This window comes from Hordeum vulgare, chromosome 3H (genome assembly GCF_904849725.1).
Source record: "Hordeum vulgare subsp. vulgare chromosome 3H, MorexV3_pseudomolecules_assembly, whole genome shotgun sequence".
Taxonomy (NCBI): domain Eukaryota; kingdom Viridiplantae; phylum Streptophyta; class Magnoliopsida; order Poales; family Poaceae; genus Hordeum; species Hordeum vulgare.
Window position 1 is genome coordinate 614467016 of NC_058520.1, and position 16320 is coordinate 614483335.

At 44.2% G+C, this 16320-nt stretch overlaps 1 long non-coding RNA gene across 5 annotated transcripts; it reads right to left on the minus strand.

Annotated features, from left to right (window-relative positions):
- Positions 1–903: 903 nt before the first annotated feature.
- LOC123445682 lies at positions 904–12297 on the minus strand. 5 transcript variants are annotated; one of them, XR_006631137.1, is made up of 9 exons: positions 10854–12297; positions 10567–10730; positions 6722–6979; positions 5573–5792; positions 5364–5492; positions 4922–5289; positions 2237–2420; positions 1409–1540; positions 904–1283 (listed from the first exon to the last, which is right to left on the minus strand). It is a non-coding gene; the product is annotated as an uncharacterized LOC123445682 (long non-coding RNA). The 5 variants fall into 5 exon arrangements; XR_006631136.1 differs by lacking the exon at positions 4922–5289 and having other exon boundaries at positions 10854–10988; positions 11636–12294; XR_006631139.1 differs by lacking the exon at positions 4922–5289 and having other exon boundaries at positions 10890–12293.
- Between the last annotated feature and the right edge of the window lie 4023 nt (positions 12298–16320).

The window sequence follows — 16320 nt, forward strand, 5'->3', positions numbered from 1 at the left end:
ATGACTAGCCATGGCCAAAGGGACGAGAGTGAGAAAATTGGGGCACTCAGCCTCGGCTAGGTTTTTTTACTGGGTCTGGGGTGTGCGGATCTCACCATCCAGACCATTTACAATTATCACCTACTCGAAGTGATCAAAATAAAAGGGATATATGTATTCAAAATCCAATAATTTGCTTTTATCACCTACTCAAAGTGATCAAAATAAAGCGTTTACGCTGTGTTTGGATATTTTATTGACGTCTCGAATTGGATTTGGTATTCCCGAACGGCCAATTCAGATAAGATGATGATTATCGACAAGGATATATGATTAGGGATTCAAAAGCTCGTATAAAGTTTAGGCACTTGTATGAATTTTGATTTGATGCATACAGAACAGAGCACTATCCAGTTCCATATTTTGCCATCCAAACATGATTTGGTATTGGAAATTCATTGAGATACCATAAGACAATTCTATGAGCATCCAAACAAGCGAATTCGTATTCATGTTCATTACAGTTTTCACACTGAATTGGAATTGAAATCAACTCAATACGGACATCTCCAATACAGACATCCAAACGCATCGTTATTAACGATATTTTGAAGAATTTTGATAATATGCTATGTCAAAAACACCACTTTTCTTTTGTCGCAGATATCTACCATATCAATGTTTATTCTTTCAAAAAACTACAATGACCAAGTGTTTAATATTTGATTAGTTTTATGAAAATTAGGGCCCGCGCACAAGATAAATGCTTGTTTGACCTTTAACTTACATGTGGGGCCTACATGTCGGTTCCTCATATTAAAAAAAATCTTCAATCCCTAGTTATTTTACAAATTTTGAAACATGTCCTCATATTATATAGAATAACCCCTTCAAACACTCTTGAAAGCATTGCAAACATTTTTCTAAAAGCAATGGAGTCCCTATAAGTTAAAAAACAATCAGTTCCCTATAAGTTCAATCAGGTCATTATGATTTTTTCTTGCAAAAAGCAATCGGGTCCATACGCCAAACCAAGAGGAGCCGCACAAATAATTTTACACACATGTATATTACATCCCTATGCATATAATGGGGGTTTTTTCAGAATTTTCTAAAACTTAGAAGTGATATTTTTTTAATTGTCCAACTTCAGGCTCCATGGATGGCGAGCTCTAAGGTGGATTTTCCATAAACATCTCACTACATCCAATCCTCATCAGGCTCTTCATTATGTCCAACTAAATGGCTACCACAACAGGGATGTATGAGACCTTTAGCCCGATCTTCGCACCCTTTACAACAGGCTTAAAAAGAAAGACAAGGTATTAGTAAATGGCTAAAGCAAATAAAAAAATAGTTAAAAATAACGTTCACAGTTAGAGCAAAGTGTAGTACTAGCATAAAAAGTTAAAAGAAAATATCAAGATACCTTGGTCATTCTCTTTTGATAGCTTGAAGTCATCCTCTCCCAAAGGCGTGCAGAGAAGAACATCTTTCTCATCGATGATCTTAAGACGCGATTCAGCAAAAAACGTTGTTTGCTTACCATCAAGTCCTTTCACTACAAAGTTGAAATGCAAATAGCTTTCTGCGTCCTCGTCAAGTAAAATGTTACTTTCTTTCACTTCCACCAATATAATAGAAATGCATGTCAATATTACAGGCCCACTTCAGATAAATACTCCCTCCGTCTCAAAATTCTTGTCTTAGATTTATCTAGATATGAATGTATCTAGTCACGTTTTAGTATTTTGATACATTCATTTCTAGACAAACATAAGATAAGAATTTTGGGACGGAGGGAGTAGTAAATTGTATTTCGGTTCTGCAGCTAGCTTGAATAATCGGCTAAATCAGTGGTCTCACTTGCAAAAGATTAAAAAAACTCACTATTGTGGCTAGATTCACATTAGTAAACTGCACGTCCATTGTGAAAACTGAACAAGACTAACTAACTAATTAATGTGACTTGGTTAAGATAAATAGTAAACTACATGTGCATTCTTGAAAAAAAAAATAGACGTAGCATTAACAGAGTAATGTAATCATGTACTCCCTCCGTTCCTAAATATAAGTCTTTTAAGATATTCCACTAAGACTCTACATATGAAGCAAAATAAATGAATCTATACTTTAAAGTATGTCTATATACATCCGTATGTAGTCTACTAGTGAAATCTCTAGAAAGACTTATATTTAGGAACGGAGGGAGTAAGAATTACTAGAATACTAATTATTGACTGATATGGATGGTGACCTGCATGTTATTTCGCTTGGTATAGACTTCAAGTGCCATCATCACCCTCTTGCGATCATCCTCTCTAATTTTCCTAACAAGCTCCACACAACCCTTAGCAAAAGCTGCGTCAAAATCCTTCACAGTAATAGATTTTAATTTCCTTGGAGTGGGATCATCCCAAGTCTCCAACCTTGTGTCAAAACTGCATGAGAAAAAAGGATAAACGGGTAATCAATTAATCATGAGTTGAGTTGTTGCAGTTCTGAAAAAATGGTGCGGATGAAAAGAAAGCTGCCTCAGCAAATACAAAATAGAGGACATGATGATTAGATTTTCTTATGTAAAGAAAGCAGTAGCAGCCAAAAATGATAAGAGATATTATAACATAAGTGGTACATATAATATGTTCGCCGCCCAACTTGAGATTCACGCAATGGATATTGTAGTGATTAGGAGATGTTTTCAAGTTATCCTTATTGAAACAACCGGGGCAGCCAAAAAAATGTAAAACATGTAAATGTGTGTGCACAAGCTATTGATGCATCTAAATTACAGATAGAGCAATTAAACTTTTTGGGTTATGTCAATCAAGCTAGGCAATAATAATTTCTGAGTTTTGCACATTACAGGCCTACGACTGTTTTTTGAAACACAAAAGGTACCCCCTCACGTCGCCTCCCCTGGGCGACGCTAGGGGCCCCTGAACCCTAGCGCCGCAGGACGCCCCTCGCGCCTCCTCCTGCCGCCGCTGCCGCCGGCGTGGGCCGGCGGTGGCGGGGCGGGTGGTTGCTGCGAAATCCCATCTGAGGCGGCAGGGGCACCTCACGTGGGAGTCCGAGGGTGGCGACCCTATGCTATGTGGCAGTGGCCGAAGCTCCATGTCCGGCGGAGCGGCGGCCCTGAAGGACGGCGGTGGTGGCAGTGCCCCTTTCGGCGGGGTTGGCTGATCTGTGTGGAGATGGTGGCGGTGGTGGCTGCGGATCCAACGCCTCGATCGGTGGATCCACCATGGGATGGCCATGTGCCGACCGGCGGCGCGTGGGGGACCGGTGAGGGGATGAAGGATCTCTGCCGAAGCACCGACGGCGGCGTACGTCTTCATGGCGAGGCTCCGCGCGGTTCCAGCCAGCCGCGAGATCGGGACGACGTGGCTTCCGGTGAAAATCATGCCTGAATGCGGTCTTGGCGGACGATGGCGGCATCTCGGACGTCGTTCCATTCTCGAGGCATCGTCATTGCAGGTCACGTCAACTTGATAGGGATGTTCCGGGGGAAACCCTAGATCTGGGTCTACCGGATCGGACCATGGCAACGCTTTCAGTGTTGTTCTCCCTGCTGGGGCCATCATTTTGGAGCAAGTGTTGGCTGGACGGGACAAGAGGAAGAGCGGTGTTACATTCACCGCAAGGCCGATGGCGGATCCCGGCGGAATGGTGCTGCAGAGTTTCGCCGACGGCCGCATGTGGATGAATACGTGCAGGATGGTGGAGCTGTCTGGCACCGTGGTGGCATCAACGGCAGGCCTGGCAAGGTCGCTGCATCAATACCAGCTCTGGAGATGGGTTGGTGGAAGACGGCGGCAACGGCCTGTGCGTCGGACCGGTTTGGACCCAGTCCCGGTATGTGGCTGGGCTGGGGCATCCGGCTTTAGATGTTAGGGTTTGGTGCGATGTTTGTTTGGTATTAGGCTCGGACATTCGGCACACCTTCATCATGGGGATAGGAGTAGAGGCATGTGTTACCAAGATGGTGGCTTGAGGCTTACTGATGTATTGCTTTGTAAGTTTTTTGAGAATAATTAATAAAATGGTTGCATGCATCATCCAGATGCAGAGGCCGGGGGTATATCCTCATTTTCTAAAAAAATGAAATTATAAAGAGAAGCGCCGCACCATAGCTTTCTCATGCAGCGGCTCCATGCGCATGCAAAAATCTTTCACCACATGCTTACATCATCGCATTAAATGCCTTTTTGAATTTTAGAAATGATTTATCTCACAGATTAATAATTTGATTGGAGATCCGTCTTCACCGTTAGGTTCGTCTCGACGAGACCTTCAAAATAAGATCTCATGTTGACATGTTTTATTGATTATTTTTTCGTCGTTCCTAGTTGCCACATTTATGTCATCATAGTTGTCATCTTACGAGTGTATAGTTGTCACAAAAATTATACATAATTATCAGGGCAATAATTTTATACTTGTTAAGCATTGCAATGCTATGTGAAGCTAAAAGTGGGTATTAGAGCACTAACAATAAACAAGTAAATGCATGAACTAGCACAAGTACAATGAATCAATTTTTTAGTGGGGTATATTGACATTCATAAGCCTGATAATCAAGTTGATTTAATGTGAGAACTATGTGACAAATAATGCGACAAGTAAGAGATAATAATCTAGCAAGTATCGATGAAAATAAAAGTTATCGAAACGTAGCGACATGGGATCTAGTTTTGAAGATCTCTTTGCGAAAAAGTCAATGGTGAAAGCGGATCATTAATTGAGATAACGGTCTGAAAGATAAATCTTTTTAAATGCATTATAAAAAAGAATATTTAATGATGTCATGCTTGTGTAATATTGCATGCATGCAAATAATTGATGAAAGGAAGCCGCCGCATGGGAAAACTTATGTGCGAAAACTTATGTGCGGCGCCGCTCCCTAGTTAAGTCCAAAAAAAAAGGCCTCATATCGTACCTTGTGGACATTGTAGGTTTAATAGGCCAGCTCCCTCAGTTGGTGAGTTGGACTTCTCCTATCATGACCGACCATCCGTGAGTCCATCAAGATTTATTCCGGACATTTGGGTTCTGATACCACTTGTTACGCAATCCCGGGTCCGCTAACACCAGCGTTTCCGACCCACATGCCTCAACAGGCTCAATCAAAGAGCAACACCGATTTATGAAAGGCCTTGTGCCCTCTCCCCCCAAAATACTAGCCTTTTAGGAGGGAACACCCTCACCTTTATAAGTCGTGTTATGTCTCCTCCCACAACCGATGTGGGACTAAACCCAACATGTTTTGTGATTCGATTCGATTGGTTGTGCGGTCGACTAAGTTCACTACATCGATCCAAGCAAACGAGTAAAAATCCTGTTGCAAAATAAGATAAGATGCTGGATATATGCATACGTACTTGTCGAAACGGGCACCATCCCAAAGTTTGACGAAATAAGGTGGTAGATCGTCTTCGTCAAACGGTGCATTCTGCGTCTAACGGCAGATCGTCTTCGTCCTCGAGGGTCCTCCACTGCTTATCCACATCCTTGGTTCATTCACAAATCAATCGTAAAATCCCGATCCCGGCCGATCGACTAGAAAAACATGGTGGGAAAAGCTAATTACCTGCGACTGTGGAGAGGTTTCAATAGAGGGGCCGGGGTAGGCGTCCTCGTGATGAGCATGCTGGACATCTTCTTCTTCGTCTAGGTTTACATCTTCTTCTTCTTCATCTAGCGGTACATGTTTGTCTAACAGTGCATCTTCGCTAGACGGTACTTCTTCTTCTTTCTCGTCTAACGGCAAATCGTTATCGTCTTCGGGAGTCCTCCACTGCTTACCCATACTAGTAATCGAGCACGTGTAACGCACGTGTCAACAAATGTTCAGAAATATATAATACATATGATAAATAATATTTCTTATGCAATCGCAAGCTCATACTAACACATACTTATAATTCTTAATACAATATTAAATAATAAAATACATATAATCAAATAGTCCTCACCAGGAACTCGAAAGCAAAATCATTAATATTCGTCATTAATCTATATTGTGCAAGCCAAGTCGACTAACATAAATATTGCAAAGTAAGTGTTATTGAATAATAAAAGTACCTCTTATCCAACGGTCCATACCAGGAACTCCAAAGCAAAATTAATAATATTTGCAATGACAACAAATGTATAAGACAAATATTCAGTTTTATCCAGACTCAAATCTTTAATGTCTTTACTTAAGCGAGTGTCACCATCAGTTTTAACAAATAGTGGTAGTTCCTAACTGAAGCATACCGTGAAACAAGTCTAAACAAATACGGTGAAACAAATAATGCTATAATATGAATGTGTATTTAATGGTACTTTAATGGTAATTTATTGTGTATTTAATGGTACTTCATAGGTAACATGCTATAATACAAAAACATATTGTGGAAAATAAAAACTACTTTGTTTAATGATACTTTATTAAAGAGATGATCTTCATTAGGATGCGCAAACCCACTCACAAACAAATCACACCCAAGAACTAAAATCACGTGTGGCAATGCAGAGCCTAGTAGTGATTGGTGAACAACAAAATAGTTCCATTTTTTAGTGCATATATAGAGATAACCATCTCTGTTGCATTACCAAAAATAGCATTAAGAAGCCCCAAGTTCTATTGAAAAAGGTCGAATCTTTCCTGAGATGCTAAAGCCAAGATGATGAAATTGTGCAAGCATTTCATCAACATCCGAAGAGTGCAATAATAATCATGGCAGTTTCTTACCTGAAATCAAAGGAATTCGATACCTTGACTCCTGGATTGAGAGGGAGATAGACAGATCACTGCACCATCATTCGACCCCGGTGATGCTCCGTCGCAGCTCCGAGGGACTCCAGCACTGCTCCATTGCAACCGGCGAGCCCGCCTGTTGGAGCACACACCGCTCGCCTGAGGCAAACACCAAGCGCCCCTCCCCGTCTTGCAGTACTTGCGACGGAGTGGCGGTGATGTGAGCGGAGCAGATGGATGGCGTTTCCATAGCTAGAGGAGAACAAGAAGGAGAGAGACGTGAGAAGGAAACAAAAAAATAGCAATGAATTTTGGATCGTTCATGGCGTTTCAGGGAAAGGATAAGATCCAAGAGGTGTTGGGCCACCTAGACACATGGCACTCGATGGATGCGGTTTGCACGTGGGTAGTATGAACCCGTTGATTTTGATTGTTTTCCGACGAAAAATGCTCGAACAGCTCCTATAAACCAAAAAAATACAGGATCCCATACACTCACCTTCCTCGCCCCATAATAATTTTACGGGAAGATGGCCTTCCTAGAAAGAATCATGGGGCCCGCGCTGTCTCGCTGTCTAGAGCGCGCTGCCATGCCATGAGGCCACCCCGTGGCCATGCCACCACTCCACGATATCATGCCACTCACCTTATCACTGACTTACGGGCCCTGGGTTATTTAGCTAGTTTTTATTTCAAAAGAATAAATTTGAATTCTGTGGAAGAACTTTTACGGGAACTAAGAAAAAAAGGCCATCGGATAACTTCCTGTAAATTATGTGATTGTCACGTAAAATCAAGGAAACAATAGCGATCTATACAAAATAGCATCACTCCTGAAAATATGCTATTAGCATCCTATAGCGTGTTATAGCGTGCTATTAGGGATATATTATATACTTACCCCATTTAACGAGACAATTCTCTATACGCTATGGCGTGCTATTCGTGGCGTTATAACGCGCTATTTTTGTAGTACCTAAACAACTTTATGAAAAGTTGAACTATTGGAGTTGCTTCCATATTGGGATAGACACAAGCAGAAATTCGAAAACCCAATATAACCCTAAATCAAGGGACAAACTAGCGATGTACAAAAGTTTGGCATGTCGGACCAACTCAAAATCTAAAACGGTCCATTTATGTTGGTTGTGTGTGTGGTGTGAGTGGGGCTAAAATTTAATCTCATATTGCTAGTTGGGAGAAAGTTCATCTCTTTCTAAGTGAGCTCTTCGAGCAGTTGTAAGAGAGTGCGAAAAGAAGAGGCCCTCACATACTTCTCCTCATCGCTCGCCTCGTCACACCTCGTCCCGACGCGCCGTGCTGCGGGTTGCGGGATTGAGCCGAGCCGAGCTCATACGTGGGTCCATTCCACGTCTCTCCGCCCTACCGCGCATATATATACGCGAGGTCCCTGCTAACCCTAGCGGCGATCAGGTTTTTGGAAAGAGCACTTGGGCAACTGCTGGTAGCGACAGCTTTCCGAACGACGACTTCTTCCCTGACCTCGGCAACCTCTTCATCAACGATATGGGCGACAACATCATCACCGGCGGTTCGACATCCGCTGTACCATATGCGATCTTGTCCTCTTTGTTTGAGATCATGCTAGAATTTCAATGCCTAATTCGTGTCGTAGATTCGATCTACTCATTTACTATGCTAGTCTATATGATTAGTTTCGTCTATGCTATTGTTGTCATGATTTATTTATTATTTATATGGATTAAATCTTGTAGTAATTTGCTCATATACTCAACAATAGTCTGACCATCCACCGGTTTTCAACCGGACGTCGTCACACTAACTAAGTCCACTCACTGTGATGCCAGATCTGGCGGCGACCGTAGCTCGGGCTCCAATCCATGGTGGCGTCGAGACATATAGTCATAGCGTTCTCACATGAACAACGGTCAATGATTTCTCGACGCGGTCTCCATTGTCAATGAGTTGCCCTATAACGACAACGTTGACAAACTTGCGCCGAAGTCCTTATGAGAGGAGGCCCTGTCGATCCACGCGTCTGAGACCGTAGAATGAGTAAGAAGAGCTCCTCCTGTTCAGGGCCGGGCCCATAGTGGTATAAAAAGTTTGGCCCGCACAGGACCCAAAATTCGGAAGGGCTCTAAAGTTTTATATAGGTCTAGTATTAAAAAAACTGAAGTGGTCCTAGACCACTTAGAGCAAGTACAATAAGGTACAATCAGCAGGCTGTAAGAATTAAAATACTATATTTTTACTGAGTTGGATGAGAGAGAAGAGGAGAGAGAAGGGAAGCGGGCTCTTCGTGAAGAGCCAGCTCTAGCACGTGCTCCTAGGTGCTTTGTGAGAATGAAAGGTGAGCCATATATGATAAAAGTAGTACTCTTTTATAGCTCACTATTGTACAAGCTAGTTATAGGATGGGCTATAAGATGGCTTATAGCCAGCAGTTGGCTATACTATTAACCATGCTCTAAGCACTGAAGTGGGCTGGAGTCGAGTGCTCGAGGCGACAAGTCCATCGAGGGACGAGCGCTGAAAAGGGATCGGGGATAGTACTCCTCGACTCCTCCTACACGATCGCTAAATCGCAAAAAAAAAAATCTACTCGATCGCTACTGTTCGGGATCCTGAGGAAAGGAAACCCTGTTGTGATCGTGGGCCTCCTCTCGATGCCTCGACGCCTCCGCGGCTCCGCCTCGTCCCTCGGTCTCTAGTCGTTAGATCGGTAGGATCGTCGGAATTCGGATTCAGACCGACAAGACGACAGACCGCTGCTGTCATTGCCTTCCTCGCAACCTCGCCTCCTCTCATAAATTTCAGGCTCGTCGACATCGTCTCGTCGGATTGATTGGTGACCGACTCTAGCCTTCTTTTCATCTAACTTTGGTTCCTAATCGTAATTCCTAATTTTGTAATTAATTATTGGCAGGGATTGTTACTTTGTTAGAGATTAATTCTTACATCCTCGATTAATGATTAAGCATCCAAAATCAGGTGAGTTAGACGGTTCGTCCAATTGTCAAACATCGACGCGTGATCTCCAATTGATTTATACTACTGTATAACTTTAGTTTTATGATGAAATAAAATATCAGTCCTATTGAAATTTTGAACTTTTTAAAGCAACATGATTGTTTTTCGAATGTAAGTATTTCATATAGAGTTTTATTGACCATTTCAGTGACAGTTGCATTGGAAAAAAATAGTTTTTCTAAATTGAAGATATTGAAAACTTTTTTTTTAAATATGTACTACTATGACACAACAAAGATTCAATGATTTGGTGACAATTGGACTCGAGAGTGAAGTGTTGAAGAAGATTGATTACGAGGATAACGTTGAAGATTTCATTTCAAAGAATACCGAAAGACTGAGGATGTTCAAGTAAATAGAAATCTGGAGTTGGACAGGTAAGACTTTTTATATGTCCAATTCTTATGTAAGACATTACTAGCAAAATGCCCGTGCGTTGCAACGGATGAAAATAATCTAATATGTGCTCACTAACATGAAAATAGTTGTCAAAATAACCTAATTTTATAAAAAACGACAACCCATTTTCTTAACCGGTTGAACACATGGCAAGCGTAAAAAAGCATTTCAGTGAATAACCAATCGATCACTTCATATCCTTGTTGTTACGGCTAATTACTGCAATACCTTTGGTCACCATTTAAAAACAAAGACCAAAACAAAATTTCCAATGAGAGAAAAACTTCTTAAATGTTAACAGTACAATCCACAAAATAGTTTAATGGCTATAAGAGCAGGTGCACAAACAAAAGAGTTGCAACATAGAAACCAAGCGTAACATATGCATTCCAACTTTTCAAGTAGAATTTTTGTGGTGTTAGTACCTGGTTCTTGATAGGCTTGGCTATCTTGCCGAACTACTTGCACATTAAAGGCTTGAGCTGCAGCTTGGTAGGGGTGTCCTGCTTGGTCTTATTCGTGGACAGGACACCATCCTTGTCCTCTCCCGCTGATAGATGGACCGTCATGGTCTTGTTGTTCACTAAGCCTGAAAACCACATCAGACCACGACAAGTTAGTGCCTTGCAGAGGAAATTGTAAATAGCTTAGGGCCAGCCAAGAATAGTGCAAGTGAAAAGAGCTATGGAACTGAGAACTTGTAGGAGCGGACATTGTAGAGGTTATTAGGCTCCTTGCGGAACTGGACCTTGGCGTTGTTGTTGCCAAACTGCTAGATCAATAGCAATTGTTCTTCTTCACAAGCTCCCAGACCAGAGATCCTAGAACGGTAGTCATTTGCCTTGGCCTATATCAACAAAAACAACAAACCGTCAGATCTACAGCTAGGAAGCATCAGCACGAGACTGGTATCCTGCAATATTAAGGCGACATTTGACCATTTGAAGGAAAAAATGGATGTTGATTGCAAATTGATATATGGGTAAAAAACATCAAAAGCAGCAGCAACAGTGAAGCTTTACCTTTTGATCAACTATGAACAAGCACAAATAGATCTTACTGATAAGAGGAACATAGTAATGAACAAAAGTGGACAGTTTTAGCACACGATGTGATCTAGCCCAGGCTGGTTCGCCAAAACGAAACCACTAACAAATTTCAAATTCCATTCTATCATGCTAACGCTTTGACCGAAGATGGCGTTATAATGGAGGAAATCATGAACCGAGCAGCCTAAAAGTAGCACAGGTTTGACGGTGATACGATGGCAAATCTAAGCAAACAACGATGCAAACTCTGAGAAAGGGATCCATTGCTTATCAGGGATAAAGGTGCCGCAGCGCAGCCTTGCTCTGCTCCGGTGCTTAGGGGTGCTGATGGTTGTGGAAGGATGAAATAGATCAGAGCTTGGCGATTGGTAAATGAAGAGCTGACTACGTGAACATGTATACACCTTGGGCGCAAGACGCTCGTATGCTCATGCTAATTAATCACCTAAAATCACTTGAACATGATGGATACTCTCTTGATTCATATGCTCTGAGATGGATGGACCGGATCCATGGCTTCACTTGAGCACATCTGGCATTGTGTGTGGGTCGCTCAACTCTGCCATCTGAAGAATCTGCTCCAGCACCTCGCGGGCCTTAGCACTCCGTCCCTCGATCTCACGCCAATGGATGGTCTGGCTGTCGACATCGGCAGCAGCAACACGCGGTGGTTGGGATCGACCGGCGAGGCTGGCCACCTCCTGCAGCCGTCCGACAACAGAGAAACAGCTCACGCGTGTGTGCGCCGGTGCAGCAAAGGGCCCTCACGATCCCTCCCCTCGTCCGCCTGCATCGACCTGAGCCTCCATAGACTGCCAATGCGTCTGTGTCGACTGCAGGCGAGGGCGCGCATCCGACGCATGCGGCCCTGCCTCCCCTCCTTATCCTCCTCACGCCCGGGGAGTGTGCTTGCCGCCGCTGTCGTTGTCCTGCTCCCGATCTAATCGGGAGCGCCCCCGCTCGATCTGCAGGCCTCTTGAATGAAACGTTTTCGGGAGCGCCCCCGCTCGATCTGCAGGGGTGGGGAAGGCGCACGGCGGAGGGGCGTTGGCGGCGCCGTGACGGGTGCCGGCTGCAGCAGGCAGGGGCGGCACGCAGCAGCACGCGACATAGGCCGGCTGTGGCGGGGCCCGGCGGGGGACGGCTGCGGCGGCGCATGGCGGGGGATGGGGACTGCGGCGGGGGCCGGTGGCGAGCGACAGGTGGAGATGCGCCGGAGGTGGAGATGCAAGGCAAGGTCACTCTGTGGATTCTTTTTTCTTTTTTATTGTCCATAACAATTTGATTGACTTATCAGGGGACTATGGGTTGAATACCAAGAAATGCAGGGATTTTTTTGTAAAATAGCCAACGACATACGACAGAAGCCATAAGTGCTTTATTATTATTAGGAGAGGAGAAGAGATATTCATGCTAACTTTCAATTCGTAGATACGGTGTCAGTTGAGTCGTTGGATGTTGATCAATGTCTTAAACAAGGGACCAGCATAAAAGTATTTCTGGCAACTATAGGCAGATATATACTTCCAAAATATATCTTTTACAGTGGTACTATTTCACTGCCAGGATTTCCCTAGACCTTGGCCACCATAAGGAGCTGCATATCGTCGATATAGGAATTCAGGTACTCTATTGAAATTGCACGGTTTTATGGTAGCACATTATTTTTACGCCAGAGTTTGTAGGTTGACCGGTACTTCCCCTAGGGGTGTCTTTTGCCCTCAATGTCACGCCCGTTGAATTCCCCATGAACGTTGCACACATGGCAATGGATCAGGGGTCTATCCCATTGCAATGGAAGAGGTTCGGCATTTCTTGTACTCTGGCACTTTAACAGAAAATTGAGAAGCAAATGGAACAAGCTGACGGACGAGAGATGGCGAGCTCGAGCAGACCGAGCGAGGGAGGTGACACGAGATGGCGCGTCTCCTTCGCCGCCGACATTGGCTCGCGGCAACTCCGGTTCGCCGACGGCGAGTTGCTCCTCCGACGGGAGGCGCTCAGGTTAGTCCTACGGGATGCGAGAGGAGAAACTATCGATGCGAGATGCCTTCGAGAAGGGGAAACCCTATATATCAGTGATATGGTGGCTTTCTCCTGTTTTTTCGTGTGGATTCGGGACCGGCTGCCGGAGATTGGAGCTCCGGTGAGGGCGGCCAGGGATGCAGCGTCGGGCTCGATGTGGGGAACGATGGGTGGTGATGGTGGCCCGACAGGTGGGTACGGTGCAGGTCCGGCAACCAACAGCGCATCAATGGCGGATGGCCGACACGTGGGAAGGGATCGGACCGCACATCTTCCTTCGGAACGGGGTATAAGTCCCCGAGCCGCACCGCGGCTTGACCTAGAGGAGGCATTCTCCCACTTCTGGTCGGCGCCGACGAGAAACCCTAGATCAAGAGAGAGAGAGACTCCTTTGGCTGGTGGAGAGGGAAAGTTGGGGGAGATCCACGTTCCTTTGCGGCGGTGACCGCGTCTTCCTCGCCGATGGGAGATGGAGGCCGAGGCTTCCACTGTGGTCGACGGGGGGAGCCTGGTCGAGGGGCCCGCGGGCCTGGTCTTGCTCCTGGACGGGGTGGTGGCCGTGGTGGGGACCGGAAGTTTTCCTGGAAGCGGAACAACGGCTGCAACAACAACTCCTCTGCTTCCAATGTTGCCTCCGGATCTGATGACACCTCACGCTGGGAGGAAGCTGCGATGGGGAAGCAGACGGCTGAGGGTGGGGTCTGGGTTCCCAAGAGCCAGGGATCCTCTGGATCTGTGGGTGAGGGAACGGAGCGCCAGATCTCCACACCTTTGCGTCGGAACCAAGGGTCCAAAGCAAATCAGGTGAATCCTTCCAATGCTCATGACCCATGCCTTATCTGCAAGTCTCGAGAACATGCTCATGCGTTCTGTGCTCAAGCTTTCTCTGAAAGATGTGGTCGATTAGGGCATCTAGCTTTTGTTTGCTGTGAATTCCTACCTTGGAGTTGTGCCGCATCTATGTGTGTGTTCCAATCAAGGGGACAGGGGTTTTATTACATACATGATTCATGCTCTGCTAACCTGATGAAGGAGAGATCAAATAATATTGTTGCGAGCATAGTTGAGGGAGAGACGTCTACTAGGCAGATGGAGCTCGATTTAAATGATTATTTAGCCACAGGATGGCGATGCTCGGTACATGCTATTGGCCCAGGTGTTTTTGTAGTGAGATTTCCTAACCCTAGAGCTGTTTCTCAAATCTGTTATGTGGGTCGCATTGTGCTTAAGACTAGTGGTGCTGCTGTGAATGTAACTAAATGGTCTTCTGCTGTTGGATCTAAGGGGGTGATGGAAGTGGCCTGGGTTAGGGTTAGTAATGTTCTTATGGATAAAAGAAGTGAGAGAAACATGGCTTATGTGGCTTCCTTGGTGGGTGTTCCCTTGGAGATTGATGGTGCTACTTTACATCGTCCTGCTTCCTCTAGAGTGAAGGTTGGATGCATAAATGTGGATGAGATTCCCTCTTTAGCTGAGGTTTTTCTAGGGGAGCACTTTTATGATTTTTATTTTGAGGTGGATCAGATCCTGGTGAGAGATCCTAACCGTGGTGAATCACTTCTTAGTGCTGGTAAGCACATGGATAAGGAAAAAAATGATGATGTGGATGCTAATAAAAATAAGAAACCTAGAATTGATGCAAGTCCCAGGAGGGCTGTGGAGGGAAAAAATGAGAATGAGCAGACTGGGGGGGGGGGGGGGAAGAACAAATCCAGGAATCTCAAGAGAGCATAGAATCTGATGTTCCCTTGCATACCTCTTTGCTGATTGATTCTATGGCTATGGAATTTATGGAGGAAGAAAAACTTGTAAGTGCTAATTGTTCTGAAGATGATATGAATAAAAAAATGAATCTCCTGTTAGTGAAAAAAAATCCTTTGCTGATGTGGTGAGAGTTACTCCTCAGGTGGTGTCTGTTGATGCTGAGAGGGGGGAATTTGATGCTGGAAAGGTGGAATATATGGTGGAGTCTCCTGACAATGTTGTAGAAGTGGAGGTGATTCCTACTCCTCCCTTGGCTACTGAGGAAAATTTGAGATTTAGTCTCCGTAATGTGCAGAGCAAGATGGAGGATGTGCAGTTGAAGGCTGCTGCTGCTGTCAAGAAAAGGAATGCAGAAGGCACACTACATTCTCATAACTCTTTTGATGCTTTGTCCAATCAAAACATGATGTTAGCTGCTTCTAAGATGGGGGTTATTATTCGTGATAATGATTTTGTTAATATTGATATTATTAGGGAATTGGAGAAATTTAGGAATAATAACTCTAGGGTGGAGAGAGAGGATGTAGTGGAAGCTGAGGAGAATATAAGTAATATGTCTTTGATCAATGCTAATGGGGTAGTTACTCCTTTAGAGTTGGGTTGGATGGAAGAAGGCAATATTGAAGAAGATGATTTTACACTTGTGAGGTCTAGGAAAAAGAATAGAATTAAAAAACATGTTGTGATAGCTAGACCTGTTACTAGAAGTCGGAAAAGTGATACATCCTTGGATAAGAAAGTGGGTGCCCCTACTGTGATTCCTAATAGGGGCCCCAGAGGGAGAAAAAACTCAAAAGGAATTATATGAAAGGGGTCTTTTGGAATTGTAGGGGGCGGGTAGGAAAGGGATGGCCTCCTGCTTTGCAGATATTATTAAAGATCATTCTCTTGATTTTGTTGGTATTCAAGAGACCAAGAAAAAGGAGTTTCCTGCTAAATACTTAAGTAGAGTGGATCCTGGTGGTTTTTTTGTGTGGAATTGTCTACCTTCGGTGGGGAGATCGAGGGCATCCTTTATGGGATTAAGAAAGAGAGCCTAGAGTTGATTTCTTGGAAGCTGGGAAATTTTATGGTGCAGGCTCGTGTATTTGATGTGAAGAACAAATGTGTTTGGGTATTAATTGTGGTTTATGGTGCGCGCATGATGACCGTAAAGAGGATCTCCTGGATGAAATGCTTGTCACATGTAGTAGTGTTGATGTCCCTTACATTATTGGGGGGATTTTAATATCATTAGAGGGATGCAGGAGAAAAATAAAAAACATGGTAATCTCAAATTTGTTGCGAAGTTTAATGATGTTATTAACTCCCTGGGCCTGAGAGAGGTTGATATGGGAGGAG